This window comes from Balaenoptera borealis (genome assembly GCF_965194805.1).
Source record: "Balaenoptera borealis genome assembly, chromosome: X".
NCBI classification, from domain to species: Eukaryota; Metazoa; Chordata; class Mammalia; order Artiodactyla; family Balaenopteridae; genus Balaenoptera; species Balaenoptera borealis.
Genome location: NC_138881.1, coordinates 41786838 through 41801109, shown reverse-complemented (window position 1 = coordinate 41801109; position 14272 = coordinate 41786838). Strand labels below are relative to the sequence as shown.

Genomic DNA, 14272 nt, shown 5'->3' with positions numbered 1-14272 from the left:
AGAATTCAAAAGCTAATATGATAAGCAAAAATAGGATGAAATTTAACTGGAACATATGTAAAGCCACTGCAATTTAAAAAACTCCTAAATACAGGATGTTTCCTAAATACAGGATGATAGACGTTCAGTCTTCTATGCCAGCAAATACCCCAGGGTGATGCAGCTACTCAGCTTGGGCTAAATTTGGAAATATATCATCTACCTCAGTTGGACAACAACAGGACACCAAGTTCCAGTCTGGGTATCACAGAGAAACAATGACTGACAAAAGTGAATCCAGAGAGGGGAACCAAGATTAGTAAAAAGTTTGGGAATCATGTCACACAAATGACAGTTGAAAGGGTGAGAATGTAAATTGATATAGCCACTTTAGATGGCAAAGACAGAATCCTGTAAAACTGAAAATATCCATACGCTGTGACCCAAACAATCCTACTTCTAGATACACATCCTGGAGAAACTCTCACAAATTTATACAATTATCAACACAGAATTGTTTATAACAGCAAAATTCAGGAAGTCCTTAAGCTTCTTCTGTCAGTAGGAGAATGGCTACACAGAATAAGGTCTACTCACACTCGGGGATACTTTGCAGCCACTAAAAACAATGATGTAGGTCTACTTATAAATCAGGATGGGCTAAGTTTGCAAATTAACAAAAGGAACCTAAAATCCGAGTGGCTTAATACAAGCAAAGTCTATTTATTCCTTATGCTACATGCTTAAAAAGTGAGTTGGCAGGAAAGTTCAAGTAGTTATTCTCAGACCCTGGCTGACAGAGAGACCCCATCTCTATCTGCCAGGGGAATTAAATGTGGTAAATCTCATACTGGCTATTAAAACTTCCATTTGGAAGTGCACCCGTTACTTTTGCTGACATTTCATTGACCAAAGCAAATCACATGGCCACACCTAACTTCAGAAGAGGCAGGACTACAATCCGACCATACGCCCAGATGGCAGACAGGCAAAATATCTTATGTCATACATATAATGACTAATACAATACATAGTATGGAAAGATTAATACAAAACATACGAAAAGATCTAAGACATTTGCTGTATGGACAAAACATATAGACACACCCATAATAACACCATTTGTGTAAATTAAAACAAATCTATATGTTGTTTATACACACCTATATATGCATGACACTGCGAGGGAGGAGGAGGACACTAGAAGGGGTGATCAAAGGGGAAATAACCATTTCTGTAATGTTTTAATTCCTCTATTTAAGAAAAAGAAAAATATGACAAAATCTTTTTATTTATTTATTTATTTATTTATTTATTTATTTTTATGGCTGTGTTGGGTCTTCGTTTCTGTGCGAGGGCTTTCTCCAGTTGCGGCGAGCGGGGGCCACTCTTCATCGCGGTGCGTGGGCCTCTCACTATCATGGCCTCTCTTGCTGCGGAGCACAGGCTCCAGACGCGCAGGCTCAGTAGTTGTGGCTCACGGGCCCAGTTGCTCCGCGGCATGTGGGATCTTCCCAGACCAGGGCTCGAACCCGTGCCCCCTGCATTGGCAGGCAGATTCTCTACCACTGCGCCACCAGGGAAGCCCCGACAAAATCTTAATTGTTGATAATTCTGGCTGGTGGAGAATATGAGTGTTCATTATATTATTCTTTGAATTTTCCACTGCATTAAAAAGCCTTGAATTAAGCTGTTGAAAGAACCAGGAATTTTTTTAGTCTGAGAAGATCACAGATGCGAAAAAGGGGAAGTACGAAAATAGATGGCTTTAACTATTTTGGACAAAGGAGATTTCCTCTGTGTGGTAATGGAGGAGCTGGGAACAATGGTGAGAGACCCTAGAAGGCAGATCTTGGCTTGGGAATACAGAATGACCTATCATGGAAAGATGAGTGAGTAGCATCAAAAATGTATGGAGGAAAAATATACATTCTATGGGGGTAAAAGTGGTAAAGAGTCAGACAACTGCCTGTCTGACAGAATACTGTGGAGAGGATTCTTGCACTGGGAAGGTACCTGGATTTGGTGATCCCCAAGGTCCTTCCAATTCTCAGGTTCCATCAAAGTTAGGCCAGCACCTCACAGTTTAGAGCTCATAGACTCTGGAAAATGCAGCAGTTATTCCAAGACAAGCTTTAAGAAATAATGCAACAATCCGAAATCAATACAGCCTTTAATGGTTTTACCTGGGAATATTTCATAATCAATGAGGAATAATTCACTTAATTGGGCCTGAAAGTTATTATAGTCACGGGATGGGGGGGGCTGTTTACAGTATACTGGCCTTAAATAAATCTCACTTTAATTCTCATGCCTTGGTTGACCTTATGTACATAATTAAATCAGTATTATTTGTAGAATTGTTGCCTGTTTAATCACTGTTTCTGTGACTTAAGATTTTCCAGTACCAAAGTCAAATTGCTCTGATAGCTAAAGAGATCTCCACAGAAACATACCACTGAAATGAGTATTACTGTGCAAAATGAAAGAGTAAGAATAATGAGTGTGTTTTCTTTATAACTAGTTGCTTTGGCTACTGCCAAAAGAAAAAATAAAAATCTTATCAGTGGAAAAGAGTATCACTGACCTGAAAAAATAAAAATCTTAGCAGTGGAAAAGACTATCATTGACCTGTCCTTGTGTGAGGAGGGCCAGTCTGTCATAAAAACAGTGGGTCAGAACTCAGGGAGCTCCCTGCTGCTGCCCTGCTCCCAGACAAGAAGATAATGAATTTCAGTGGGAGTAAATGAGACAACATGCTGTACCTGAGGATTTTCTTTCCAAAAGGTACCATATCTTTTGAATACCTACAAATTTTATCTATACATAGTTAATATATGCCCAGAAGGTTATGAGTTGAGCAGCTTTTGCATGCCTGGAACCTGATGGATCTGAAGAGACACCTGGGAAGCCCACTGTGGTTTTTAAGGAACGTTATGTTTCCACCATAAAAATACTGAAAGCATGCTGCAGCATAAAAACTTGTGCTTTGCCCATGTGTTTTTGCCCTTTTAGGATTTCCTTCCTGCAGTGATTCTGTACCACCGTAACTAAGAATAGGAAATACTTGCATAAAAGTAACTGTTATTTAATAGTTTCTTCCTATTAAATTTCACAATTAACAACAAAACAAAACAGCTCAGAAGGCTCTGATATATTCTCAAGTTAATGAGGTCAGTGTGGCTTGAATACTACCTTCTTTCTAGACCGATATTCCTGGCTGTGCTGGAGCTTCACATGGCCGGGCCCCAGTATCACCAGAAATACTGATGAGAGCGAAGGCCTTAATATACTGGAAGAGCAGCTGGCTAGACCACCACAATGCCTTGCAGGGACTCCGGTCTGGCCCTAATCTATAAGCAAAAGCTGATTACTCACCCCCCACCTCCCCAGCCTAGCTTCTCCACCCTTCAAGTGCAAGCACTTACATCCTAAGACGTCACAGAGCAGTGTATTTATCCTTGGAAGACAGAGTCTGGTGATAAAATGCAAGAATGTAATGTTCAGAAGGAGAGAGTGTAGGGTAAACCAGAGACAAACAGGGGAGGGAGGAGGAGGAGAAAGGAGTTGATGAATGAAGTCCTGAGGGGCAAAGGTTACTGAAAAACAGCAGGACAGAAGTAAGAGAATGTGACAAAGAGGCAGGGCCAAGGAAAACAAGGAGGTCAATGATATGCTGCATGAGGACAAAGAACTGTGCTTCCGGATGAGATTACCATGTATGCCTTCAGAAAAGTGGCTTTGTTTTTCAGGAGGTCATTATTCTGCCAATACTGCAGCTCCTCTGCTTACACTTAGAAACTTTTGTCCACTTAACTACACCAAACGCTGCATCTTTGAAACTATTTCAGAGATATAAATATGTTGGGGAGTTGAGGAAGCCAATCCAAAACATCATTTAAAATATCAGTTAAGACTTCTGGTTGCAGGTAAGATGGAATCAACACATCCACCTTTGTGTCCACCGGAAGCAACTATAAAATCTGTACAGAATGCTTGGGTAGCTATTAGAGAATTCTTTAAAGTATATTATCAGCAGATGAATCAGGGAAGAGTATCAGGGTGCCTAGTACAACTGAACTGGTGGTGACTTTACTACTTTTCTTCCTCCCGTATTCTCTGGCCTGAAAACACAACAAAACGTGAAAGTGAGCACTGTGTTTAGAGCACATGTTCTGGCTCAAGGTGCTTCTTTTGGAAAAGGGAACTACTAAAACTCAAGAGGGACTGGGGGGAAATCCCCTGGGGTTTTCTCTCCTGTTTCTCCCTTCTCTCATGTCCAGAAAATCCCATGGTGGAGGTTGTGGCAACAGCAACGAAACTGACTGGCAGAGGGAGACTAGACTGTAGGAGTTAAAACTCTCGAGGGAAAGGAACATTCCATTCCATTCGGTGGAACTATAGCAAGCTCCAAAAGGGCAAAGCCAAATCCCACTGTTTTTTCTTACTTTCTTTCTCTCTCTGTCTGCCTGTCCCTTATGCCCCAGAGGCAGTGCATCATGAAAGTGGGTGGTTTCTGACTGGAGGACCGAAAAGGAAAGCTCTAGAAAACCATAAAATACCATGGTAATAATGAGGAGGGAAGACGTCAGGAAAGCAAACCCATAAAGCTGCTTATGAACAACTGTGATCAACCCCCCATCTGGGCATGTGTGGATTTGATCCTAATTAGCATGTCAAAGACTTTGAGAACTGAGCTAAGAGAAACTCAGGTCTCAGACCTGACCAGTGGGCGTCACACATGGGACAGATCTGAATAGCACTGCAAAGGCACTGAATACTGAACTCATATTGGAACTACAGCCCACTACAGAAGGTGAGCTGGAACTTGCAGTATGAACCTAACCAGGTCAACTGACTGCTACACAAATTATCAACATTCTCCATTAGATTGAAACAAGATCCAGAGTCTAATAACATAATAACATAATAGTCAAAATGTCCAGGATAAAATCCAAAGTCGCTCGGTACATAAAAAACAAAAATGCCAACTCACATGGGAAAAGACAATCAACAGATGCCAACAGTGAGATGACACAAATGTTGAAATTCTCTAACAAGTAGGTTAAAGCAGCTATTACAAAAATGCTCAAATGAGCAATCACCAAACTTGAACACTCTTGAAATAAATTTAAGTAGAAAGTTATTGGCAAAGTAAAGAGAAGATATAAAGGATAACCAAATTAAAACTTTAGAACTGGAAAATAAAATAACTGAAATAAAAAATTCACTGAAAGAACACAATAGCAGAATGGAGGAGGCAGTGAAACTGAAAATAGACAAACAAACTAGCCAATTTAAATAACAGAAAGAAAAAAGATTCAGGGGGAGAACCAAAGTGTCAAGGACCTGTATGATAACAATAAACAATCTAACATTTGTGTAACTGGAATCCAATACAGAGACGAAAAAGAGTGTGATGCCGAAAAACATTTGAAGAAAAAACAGATGAAAATTGCCAAGAAGCTGAGAGAATACCAAACATAATACAAAGAAATCCACACCCAGACACATCATAGTCAAACTGCTGAAAACTAAAGGCAAAGAACTGAAGAAACAGACAATTCAACACTAATAGAGAGTTCAACATCCCATTCTTGAAAACAGAACAGCTAGAAAGAAAATCAAGCAAGAATATAGAAAACTCACACAACACTACCAAAAAATTGACCTAGTTGGCATTTACAAAACACTCCCAAGATGAGCAAAATAAACATGCTTTTCAAGAGAATATGGAACATTCTCTACGAATTGGCGGGACTATAACTTGGTTCAGCCACCTTGGAAAAGAGTTTGGCAGTTTCTTTAAGAAGTTAAGCATAAATTTACCACACAACTCAGCAATTCTACTCCTAGGAATCTACCCAAGAGAAATAAAAACATATGCCTACACAAGGACAAGTACGTAAATGTCCACAGCAGCATTATTCGTGAGAACCTGGAAACACCCCAAATGTCTATCCACAGAGAATAGATAATCATAATGTGGTATATCCATATAATGTAATACTATTCAACAATAAAAAGGAATGAATTACTGATACATGGCACATCCATGGATGAACCTCAAAAACATTATGCTACATGAAAGAAGACAGACACAAAAGAGCATACAGTGTATGATCCTTTTTATACAAAATGTCCACAAAAGGCAAACCTATAGAGACAGAAAGTAGATTAGTGGTTGCCTAGGGCTCAGGGGAGGGGAACTGACTGATGGCAAATGGGCACAAAAAATTTTATTGGAGTGATGGAAATATTCTAAAACTGGATTATGGAGATGGTTACATAACTTGGTAAATTTACTAAAAAGCATTAAATTGTATGTTTGAAACGTGAACTCTGTGGTATGGAAATTATACCTCAATAAAGTTGTCATTTTAAGAATGCTATATCAAAGAAATTATTCAGTATATAAACTTACTTTTTTACATTCAGCATAATGCTCCTGAGATCCATCCAAGTTGTTCCATGTTCATTTCTTTTATTCCATTATATGGATGTACCACAGTTTGTTTAACCATTCACCTACTGAAGGACATTTGGGTTGTTTCCAGTTTTTGGTTATTGAAAATAAAGCTGCTATGAACATTCCTGTATAAATGTGTAACAAGGGTACTCTTAAGAGGGTGAAAAGACTCTCTCAGACCAGAATGGACTCATATCCAGGCTACATAATGAACTCCAATAAATTAATAAGACAAACAACTCAAAAGAAAAATGGCAACAGTCTGGAAGAGGCTCTTCACAAGAGAATATCAAATGGCAATAAATTATGAAAAGGCGTTCCATTGTATTAGGCATCAGGGAAATAAAAATTAAAAAACCACAGTAAGACTTCAAAAAACAAAACCCAAAATGTCCATCAAAAGGAGAACAGATAAACAAATTTTGGTACATTCATACAATGAAATACTTAGCAATAAACCAGGATATACTACTGATACATACAACATCATGGATGAAATCTCAAAAACATTATGTTGAACAAAATAAGCCAAAAACAAGCCAAACACGAGCTTACACACTGTATGATTTTATTTACATAAAGTTCAATAGCAGGCAAAACTAATCTATGGTGACAGAAATTGGAATCATGGTTGCCTCTGGTTGGAGAGGATCAAATGAAAAGGTACTTTATGGGGTGACAGAAAATCATCTATACCTTGACTGGGGTGTGAGTTACATTAGTATATACATTTGTCAAGACTCAAACTGTAGGACTTCCCTGGTGGCGCAGTGGTTAAGAATCGCCCTGCCAATGCAGGGGACACGGGTTTGATCCCTGGTCCACGAAGATCCCACATGCCACGGAGCAACTAAGCCCATGCACCAAAACTACTGAGCCTGCGCTCTAGAGCCTGCGAGCCACAACTACTGAGCCCATGCACCTAGAATCCATGCTCCGCAACAAGAGAAGCCACCACAATGAGAAGCCCGTGCACTGCAACGAAGAGTGGCCCCCGCTCACTGCAACTACGCTTGCAGCAACGAAGACCCAACACAGCCATAAATAAATAAATAAATAAATTTATTTTTAAAAGACTCAAACTGTACTCTTAAAATCTTTGCATTTTGGGGGGGTCTGGGCAAGATGGCGGAAGAGTAAGACGCGGAGATCACCTTCCTTCCCTCAGATACAGTAGAGATACATCTACACGTGGAACTGCTCCTAAAGAACACCCACTGAATGCTGGCAGAAGACGTCAGACCTCCCAAAAGGCAAGAAAATCCCCACGTACTTGGGTAGGGCAAAAGAAAAAAGAAATAACAGAGACAAAAGAATAGGGACGTGACCTGCACCAGTGGGAGGGAGCTGTGAAGGAGGAAACGTTTCCACACACTAGGAAGCCCCTTCGTGGGCGGAGACTGCGGGTAGCAGAGGGGGGAAGCTTCGGAGCCACGGAGGAGAGCGCAGCCACAGGGGTGCGGAGGGCAAAGCGGAGAGATTCCCGCACGGAGGCTCGGCGCCGAGCAGCACTCACCAGCCCGAGAGGCTTGTCTGCTCACCCGCCGGGGCGGGGCGGGGCTAGGAGCTGAGGCTCGGGCTTCGGTGCTAGCCGGGAGGGAGTCCGGGAAAAAGTCTGCAGCTGCCGAAGAGGCAAGAGACTTTTTCTTGCCTCTTTGTTTCGCGGCACGCAAGGAGAGGGGATTCAGAGCGCCACCTAAACGAGCTCCAGAGACGGGCGCGAGCCGTGGCTATCAGCGCGGATCCCACAGCAACAGGGGTGCAGAGGGAAAAGCGGAGAGATTCCCGCACAGAGGCTTGGCGCCGAGCAGCACTCACCAGCCCGAGAGGCTTGTCTGCTCACCTGCTGGGGTGGGCGGGGGCTGGGAGCTGAGGCTCGGGCTTCGGTCAGATCGCAGGGAGAGGACTGGGGTTGGCGGAGTGAACACAGCTTGAAGGGGTTAGCGCACCACAGCTAGCCGGGAGGGAGCCCGGGAAAAAGTCTGCAGCGGCCAAAGAGGCAAGAGACTTTTTCTTGCCTCTTTGTTTCGCGGCGCGCAAGGAGAGGGGATTCAGAGCGCCGCCTAAACGAACTCCAGAGACGGGCGCGAGCCGTGGCTATCAGCGCAGACCCCAGAGACGGGCGCGAGCCGCGGTTATCAGCGCGGACCCCAGAGACGGGCATGAGACGCTAAGGCTGCTGCTACCGCCACCAAGAAGCCTGTGTGCGAGCACAGGTCACTCTCCACACCACCTCTCCCGGGAGCCGGTGCAGCCCGCCACGGCCAGGCTCCCGTGATCCGGGGACAACTTCCCCGGGAGAACGCACGGTGCGCCTCAGGCTGCTGCAACATCACGCCGCCTCTGCCGCTGCAGGCTCACCCCGCCTCCTCTGTACCCCTCCCTCCCCCACCCCGGCCTGAGTGAGCCAGAGCCCCCTAGTCAGTTGCTCCTTTAACCCCGTTCTGTCTGGGCAGGGAACAGACACCCTCAGGCGACCTACATGCAGAGGCGGGTCCAAAGCCAAAGCTGAACCCTGGGAGCTGTGAGAAAAAAGAAGAGAAAGGGAAATCTCTCCCAGCAGCCTCAGAAGCAGTGGATTAAAGCTCCACAAACAACTTGATGTGCCTGCATCTGTTGAATACCTGAATAGACAACGAATCATCCCAAATTCAGGAGGTGGACTTTGGGAGCAGGATATATTAATTTTTCCCCTTTTCCTTTTTTTGTGAGTGTATATGTGTAAGCTTCTGGGTGAGATTTTGTCTGTATAGCTTTGCTTTCACCATTAGTCCTAGGGTTAGGTCCGTCCGTTTTTTGTTTTGTTTTGTTTTGTTTACTTAAAAAAATTTTTTTCCTAATAAATGTTTTCTTAATAATTTTTTCCTTATTTTCTATTTTTAAAAATTAAAAAAAAATTTTAATAACTTTTTTCATATTTTTTATTTTAAAAAATTAAAAAATTTTTTTCTTAATAAATTTTTTTCTTAATAATTTTTCTCTTATTTTTTATTATAAAAAATTAATAAATCTATTTTTAAAAATTAAAAAAAATTTTTTCTTAATAAATTTATTCTTAATAATTTTTTTCTTATTTTTTATTATAATAGTTTTATTTTATTTTATTTTACCCTCTTTCTTTCTTTCTTTCTTTCTATTTTTTCTCCCTTTTATTCAGAGCCGTGTGGATGAAAGGCTCTTGGTGCTCCACCCAGGCATCAGGGCTGTGCCTCTGAGGTGGGAGAGCCAACTTCAGGACACTGGTCCACAAGAGACCTCCCAGCTCCACATAATACCAAACGGTGAAAATCTCTCAGAGATCTCCATCTCAACATCAAGACCCAGCTTCACTCAACGACCAGCAAGCTACAGTGCTGGACACCCTATGCCAAACAACTAGCAAGACAGGAACACAGCCCCATCCATTAGCAGAGAGGCTGCCTAAAATCATAATAAGGCCACAGACACCCCAAAACACAGCACCAGACGTGGACATGCCCACCAGAAAGACAAGATCCAACCTCATCCACCAGAACACAGGCACTAGTCCCCTCCATCAGGAAGCCTACACAACCCACTGAACCAACCTTAGCCACTGGGGACAGATACCAAAAACAACAGGAACTACGAACCTGCAGCCTGTGAAAAGGAGACCCCAAACACAGTAAGATAAGCAAAATGAGAAGACAGAAAAACATACAGCAGGTGAAGGAGCAGGGTCAAAACACACCAGACCTAACAAATGAAGAGGAAATAGGCAGTCTACCTGGAAAAGAATTCAGAATAATGATAGAAAAGATGATCCAAAATCTTGGAAACAGCATAGACAAAATGCAAGAAACATTTAACAAGGACATAGAACTAAAGAGGAACCAAGCAACAATGAAAAACACAATAAATGAAATTAAAAATACTCTAGATGGGATCAATAGCAGAATAACTGAGGCAGAAGAACGGATAAGTGACCTGGAAGATAAAATACTGGAAATAACTACTGCAGAGAAGAATAAAGAAAAAAAGAATGAAAAGAACTGAGGACAGTCTCAGAGACCTCTGGGACAACATTAAACGCACCAACATTCGAATTATAGGGGTCCCAGAAGAAGAAGAGAAAAAGAAAGGAACTGAGAAAATATTTGAAGAGATTATAGTTGAAAACTTCCCTACTATGGGAAAGGAAATAGTTAATCAAGTCCTGGAAGCACAGAGAGTCCCATACAGGATAAATCCAAGGAGAAACACGCCAAGACACATATTAATCAAACTATCAAAAATTAAATATAAAGAAAACATATTAAAAGCAGCAAGGGAAAAACAACAAATAACACACAAGGGAATCCCCATAAGGTTAACAGCTGATCTTTCAGCAGAAACTCTGCAAGCCAGAAGGGAGTGGCAGGATATACTTAAAGTGATGAAGGAGAAAAACCTACAGCCAAGATTACTCTACCCAGCAAGGATCTCATTCAGATGTGATGGAGAAATTAAAACCTTTACAGACAAGCAAAAGCTGAGAGAGTTCAGCACCACCAAACCAGCTTTACAACAAATGCTAAAGGAACTTCTCTAGGCAAGAAACACAAGAGAAGGAAAACAACTACAATAACAAACTCAAAATATTTAAGAAAATGGGAATAGGAACGTACATATCGATAATTACCTTGAATGTAAATGGATTAAATGCTCCCACCAAAAGACACAGGCTGGCTGAATGGATACAAAAACAAGACCCATATATATGCTGTCTAAAAGAGACCCACTTCAGACCTAGAGACACATACAGACTGAAAGTGAGGGGATGGAAAAAGATATTCCATGCAAATGGAAATCAAAAGAAAGCTGGAGTAGCAATTCTCATATCAGACAAAATAGACTTTAAAATAAAGACTATTACAAGAGACAAAGAAGGACACTATATAATGATCAAGGGATCGATCCAAGAGGAAGGTATAACAATTGTAAATATTTATGCACCCAACATAGGAGCACCTCAATACATAAGGCAAATACTAACAGCCATAAAAGGGGAAATCGACAGCAACACATTCATAGTAGGGGACTTTAACACCCCACTTTCACCAATGGACAGATCATCCAAAATGAAAATAAATAAGGAAACACAAGCTTTAAATGATACATTAAACAAGATGGACTTAATTGATATTTATAGGACATTCCACCCAAAAACAACAGAATACACATTTTTCTCAAGTGCTCATGGAACATTCTCCAGGATAGATCATATCTTGGGTCACAAATCAAGCCTTGGTAAATTTAAGAAAATTGAAATCGTGTCAAGTATCTTTTCCGACCACAACGCTATGAGACTAGATACAAATTACAGGAAAAGATCTGTAAAAAATACAAACACATGGAGGCTACACAATACACTACTTAATAACGAAGTGATCACTGAAGAAATCAAAGGGGAAATCAAAAAATACCTAGAAACAAATGACAATGGAGATACGACGACCCAAAACCTATGGGATGCAGCAAAAGCAGTTCTAAGAGGGAAGTTTATAGCAATACAAGCCTACCTCAAAAAACAGGAAACATCTCGAATAAACAACCTAACCTTGCACCTGAAGCAATTAGAGAAAGAAGAACAAAAAAACCCCAAAGCTAGCAGAAGGAAAGGAATCATAAAGATCAGATCAGAAATAAATGAAAAAGAAATGAAGGAGACAATAGCAAAGATCAATAAAACTAAAAGCTGGTTCTTTGAGAAGATAAACAAAATTGATAAACCATTAGCCAGACTCATCAAGAGAAAAAGGGAGAAGACTCAAATCAATAGAATTAGAAATGAAAAAGGAGAAGTAACCACTGACACTGCAGAAATACAAACGATCATGAGAGATTACTACAAGCAACTCTATGCCAATAAAATGGACAACCTGGAAGAAATGGACAGATTCTTAGAAATGCACAACCTGCCGAGACTGAACCAGGAAGAAACAGAAAATATGAACAGACCAATCACAAGCACTGAAATTGAAACTCTGATTAAAAATCTTCCAACAAACAAAAGCCCAGGACCAGATGGCTTCACAGGCGAATTCTGTCAAACATTTAGAGAAGAGCTAACACCTATCCTTCTCAAACTCTTCCAAAATATAGCAGAGGGAGGAACACTCCCAAACTCATTCTATGAGGCCACCATCACCCTGATACCAAAACCAGACAAAGATGTCACAAAGAAAGAAAACTACAGGCCAATATCACTGATGAACAGAGATGCAAAAATCCTCAACAAAATACTAGCAAACAGAATCCAACAGCACATTAAAAGGATCATACACCATGATCAAGTGGGGTTTATTCCAGGAATGCAAGGATTCTTCAATATACGCAAATCAATCAATGTGATACATCATATTAACAAATTGAAGGAGAAAAACCATATGATCATCTCAATAGATGCAGAGAAAGCTTTCGACAAAATTCAACACCCATTTATGATAAAAGCCCCAGAAAGTAGGCATAGAGGGAACTTTCCTCAACATAATAAAGGCCATATATGACAAACCCACAGCCAACATTGTCCTCAATGGTGAAAAACTGAAACCATTTCCACTAAGATCAGGAACAAGACAAGGTTGCCCACTCTCACCACTATTATTCAACATAGTTTTGGAAGTGTTAGCCACAGCAATCAGAGAAGAAAAAGAAACAAAAGGAATCCAAATCGGAAAAGAAGAAGTAAAGCTGTCACTGTTTGCAGATGACATGATACTATACATAGAGAATCCTAAAGATGCTACCAGAAAACTACTAGAGCTAATCAATGAATTTGGTAAAGTAGAAGGATACAAAATTAATGCACAGAAATCTCTTGCATTTCTATACACTAATGATGAAAAATCTGAAAGTGAAATTAAGAAAACACTCCCGTTTACCATTGCTACAAAAAGAATAAAATATCTAGGAATAAACCTACCTAAGGAGACAAAAGACCTGTATGCAGAAAATTATAAGACACTGATGAAAGAAATTAAAGATGATACAAAAAGATGGAGAGATATACCATGTTCTTGGATTGGAAGAATCAACATTGTGAAAATTCTGTACTACCCAAAGCAATCTACAGATTCAATGCAATCTCTATCAAATTACCACTGGCATTTTTCACAGAACTAGAACAAGAAATTTCAGAATTTGTATGGAAACACAAAAGACCCCGAATAGCCAAAGCAATCTTGAGAATGAAAAATGGAGCTGGAGGAATCAGGCTCCCTGACTTCAGACTATACTACAAAGCTACAGTAATCAAGACAGTTTGGTACTGGCACAAAAACAGAAATATAGATCCATGGAACAGGATAGAAAGTCCAGAGATAAACCCACGCACATATGGTCACCTTACCTTTGATAAAGGAGGCAAGCGTATACAGTGGAGAAAAGACAGCCTCTTCAATAAGTGGTGCTGGGAAAATTGGACAGGTACATGTAAAAGTATGAAATTAGAATACTCCCTGACACCACACAAAAAAATAAACTCAAAATGGATTAAAGACCTAAGTGTAAGGCCAGACACTATCAAACTCTTAGAGGAAAACATAGGCAGAACACTCTATGACACAAATCACAGCAAGATCCTTTCTGACCCAGCTCCTAGAGAAATGGAAATAAAAACACAAATAAACAAATGGGACCTAATGAAACTTAAAAGCTTTTGCACAGCAAAGGAAACCATAAACAAGACGAAAAGACAACCCTCAGAATGGGAGAAAATATTTGCAAATGAAGCAACTGACAAAGGATTAATCTCCAAGATTTACAAGCAGCTCATGCAGCTCAATAACAAAAAAACAAACAACCCAATCCAAAAATGGGCAGAAG

The 14272-nt window shown here is 40.6% G+C and overlaps 1 protein-coding gene across 17 annotated transcripts in view; it reads right to left on the bottom strand.

The window, feature by feature from the left end:
• JADE3 (jade family PHD finger 3) overlaps positions 1–14272 on the bottom strand; it is a 150693-nt gene that overhangs the window by 99341 nt on the left and 37080 nt on the right. For 5 of the 17 annotated variants that reach the window (XM_082378114.1, XM_082378125.1, XM_082378126.1 and 2 more), the window contains one exon: positions 1996–2112. The exons of 10 other annotated variants lie outside the window; for them this stretch is intronic. The gene's annotated coding sequence lies outside the window, so the exon portion shown is untranslated. The remainder of the gene's footprint in view (positions 1–1995; positions 2113–14272) is intronic. 2 more of the 17 variants (XM_082378115.1, XM_082378128.1) reach the window with 1 other exon arrangement.